The sequence below is a fragment of the Phacochoerus africanus genome, chromosome 1 (assembly GCF_016906955.1).
Source record: "Phacochoerus africanus isolate WHEZ1 chromosome 1, ROS_Pafr_v1, whole genome shotgun sequence".
NCBI lineage: Eukaryota > Metazoa > Chordata > Mammalia > Artiodactyla > Suidae > Phacochoerus > Phacochoerus africanus.
The window spans coordinates 195,547,331-195,551,286 of NC_062544.1; the positions used below are offsets into that span (position 1 = coordinate 195,547,331).

At 35.4% G+C, this 3,956-nt stretch overlaps 1 non-coding gene across 1 annotated transcript; it reads left to right on the forward strand.

Moving 5' to 3' along the window:
- Positions 1–309: 309 nt before the first annotated feature.
- Positions 310–414, forward strand: LOC125113951 (U6 spliceosomal RNA). Its single transcript, XR_007131645.1, has one exon. It is a non-coding gene; the product is annotated as a U6 spliceosomal RNA (small nuclear RNA).
- The last annotated feature ends 3,542 nt before the right edge of the window (positions 415–3,956 follow it).

Consider the following 3,956-nt stretch of genomic DNA (forward strand, 5'->3'; position numbering starts at 1 on the left):
ATTCAGTCTACCCTCCAGATGGTAAATATTTTTTGGTTAATGATTCTGTTATTCACAACTAGGATGAGTAGACTTTCTATATCTTCTTCAAAGTTGTTTACAAAAATATCAAAAATTTCAAGCTTAAGAAAAGAAACTTCCTCCAAATGAACAGAAATCCATTATTTCAATCAAACATTGGAGTTCAATTTGTCTATGTCCATCTTGTCCATAAATTAAGGAAACCTTGTCAAATTCCCTCAGATTAAGGTCAGATAACTTGGCTGCATTTTCTTGGCAAATTAAGGAATTCCATTAAAGAAAGAAATGGTGCTCGCTTCGGCAGCACATATACTAAAAATTGGAATGATACAGAGATTAGCATGGCCCCTGCACAAGGATGACATGCAAATTCGTGAAGCATTCCATATGTTAAAATAAATAAATTAAAAAAATAAAGAAAGAAATGACTCTAGTCTAGGAAGAACTTGTGTCAACCCAATCCATATCCCAATGATCATGCTCTGCTTCTGCTAGGTCACAAATCTTTTAAATAAGCCACCTCTGCTGTTGTCATAGTTATGTACAAAAACAACTTTTCCTAAATTTTCTGAGTTAACAATGACATATTTAGAGGTAAAGTTATGTGATATCTGGCATCATGGTAAAATATCAGCACAAGAAAGAAAGATAGAAAAAAGAAGAGGGAGGACTATAATATATATGGCTAAATATTGACAGAAATGTGTATGTGTTTACAGAAACCACTTTTCTCTTAAAATGTTTAAGGTAATTGTCAACATCTAGAGTCTCACATCTTGCCCAGTTTCCTCAATTTCTTTGCAATCAAGTAGCAATTTACTTAATTTGTTTGAATTTTCTGAGTACCCTATGGTATCACTCATTTGCTTCATAAGATTTGGATTCATTTGAACTGTTAATGTCCTCTCATCTCTGTATTTGTATTGAGCTGACATTTCCCACTCCAATGTTTGCCCTATTCTTATTAGTATGAAGACCACAGTGACACAAGGAAATTTACAGGGTTACAAGTAATACTGTATCTTCTTCCCAAGTGTTGTTACACCACCTCTTCCTTGATCTTTCTCTTGTGTGAAATATATTGAATAATTTCCATTTTATTTTTATTGTCAGTGGCTCTTTCTGCAAACCTAACCATACTTGAGCATTATAGATTTTTTTTTTGTCTTTTTGCTATTTCTTGGGCTGCTCCCGAGGTAGATGTTATTTTTATATATGTGGACAATCCTCACATATTTTTTCATTGATTTGCACCCCCTTTCTTTATCACTTATACATATGTTTAAAAATCTGAGTTCACTGACGATCCCTATATGCAATGATCTTAATTTATTTTCAGAGTTCCCCCCTAACTTTTTGTTACCAGATGGATGGTTTATAATATGAAGAATCAAAACCATATTTGTAAGAACGTCCCAAACCTGTTGTCTTCACTTTGATTCAGCATTCCATGAAATTGTGCCCATGTTTTCCTTAATCATTTTGAAATTTGCCCTCTTGAAGACTATAGCACATGACCAACCATGCCAGGTTTCCCTTCAATGCTTAACACAAGCTCTAAGCTCCAAAGCTTCTGTTCTTTTCAGCATGTCAGTAAATTTCTCCTAGATGTCACAGAAATAGAAACTGTTCTTTTAATGCCTATCTTTCAGGAGACTTTAACAACTTTACAACGAAACTAAAGAATGTGCAAGCACTCAGCTTCACAACAGACTGAGAATTATCCATGGATACTAGTTTCCCATTATGGCTCAGCAGTTACAAACCCAACTAGTAACCATGAGGAGTTGGGTTTGATCCCTGGCCTTGCTCAGTGGGTTAAGGATCCAGCATTGCCATGAGCAGAGGTTCAGCTTGCTTACAGATGCAGCTCAGATCCCAAGTTGCCATGACTGTTGCATAGGCCAGCAGCTCCACCTCCAATACCACCCCTAGCCTGGGAACTTCCATACTGCTGCTGAAGCTCTAAAAAGCAGGGGGAGGAATTCCCATCGTGGCACAGTGGTTAACAAATCCGACTAGGAACCATGAGGTTGCGGGTTCGGTCCCTGCCCTTGCTCAGTGGGTTAACGATCCTGCATTGCCGTGAGCTGTGGTGTAGGTTGCAGATGCGGCTCAGATCCCGCGTTGCTGTGGCTCTGGCTTAGGCCAATGGCTACAGCTCCGATTGGACCCCTAGCCTGGGAACCTCCATATGCCGCGGGAGCGGCCCAAAGAAATAGCAAAAAGACAAAAAAATAAATAAATAAATAAATAAATAAATAAATAAAAAGCAGGGGGGAAAAAAACTAACCTTACACCTAAAGCAACTAGAGAAAGAAGAACAAACAAAACCCAAAGCTAGTAGAAGGAAATAAACATAAAGAACAGAGCAAAAATAAATGAGAGACAAATAAAATAATAGAAAAGATTAATGAAACTAAACTGACATCTTTGAAAAAATAAACAAAATTAATAAATCTTTAGCCAGACTCATCATGAAAAAAGGGAGAGGATTCAAGTCAATAAAATTATAAATAAAAATGTAATCAGAAGTTACAACTGACAACACAAAAATGCAAAGTATCATAAGAGACTACTACAGGCAACTGTAAGCCAATAAAATGGACAACCTAGAAGAAATGGACAAATTCTTAGAAAGTTTCAGCTTTCCAAGACTGAACCAGGAAGAAAAAAATTTTGAACAGACAAATCACAAGTGTATCAAACACTTAGAGAAGAGTTATCACCTATTCTTCTGAAACTATTCCCAAAAATTGCAGAGAAAAGAATACTCCCAAGCTCATTCTATGAGGCCATCATCACCCTTATACCAAAACCAGACAAAAGATACCAAAAAAAAAGAGACAATTACAGGCCAATATCACTGACAAGTATAGATGCAAAAATCCTCAACAAAATACCAGCAAACTAAATCCAACAATATATTAAAAAGATCACACACCATGATTGAATAGGATGTATCACAAGGATGCAAGGATTCTTCAGTATCTGGAAACCAGTGTGACATATCACATTAGAAAGTTCAAGAATAAAAGCCATATGATAATCTCAATAGATACAGAAAAACTTTTGACAAAATTCAACATCCATTTATGATAAAAAAAAAAAACTCCAGAAAGTGAGCATAAAGGAAAAATCTCAAAATAACAAAGGTCATATATGACAAACCCACAGCTAACATCATTCTCAATGATGAAAATCTGAAAGTAGTTTCTGTAAGATAAGGAACAAGACCAGGATATCCATTCTTGCCACTTTTATTCAACATAGTTTTGGAAGTCCTAGCCAAAGCAATCAGAGAAGAAAAATAAATAAATGAAAAGAAGCTAAACTGGAAAAGAAGTAAAACTCTCATTATTTTCAGGTGACATGATACTATACATAGAAAATTCTAAATAATACTACCAGAAAACTAATTGGGCTCATCGATGAATTCAGTAAAGTTACAGGGTACAAAACTAATACATAGAAACATCTTGCATTCCTATACACTAATGAAAAAAAATTAAGAAAGAGATATCAAGGAAACAATCCCATTTACCACCACATCCAGAAAAATAAAATACCTAGGAATAAACCTACCTAAGGAGGCAAAAGACCTTTACTCTGAAATCTATGACACTGATGAAAGAAATAAAAAGATGACACGAATAGATGGAAAGATATACCATGCCATGTATTGGAAGAATCACTATTGTCAAAATTACTATATTATCCAAGGTAATCTGTAATTCAATGTAATCCCTATCAAATTACCACTGGCTTTAACCACAGAAGTAGGGGGAAAAATTTAATTTGTATGGAAGCACAAAGAACCCTGAAAAGCCAAAGCAATCCTGAGAAAGAAAAATGGAGCTAGAGGAATCAGGCTACTTGATTTCAGTTTATACCACAAGGTTACAGTCATCAAAATAGCATGGTACTGGCACAAA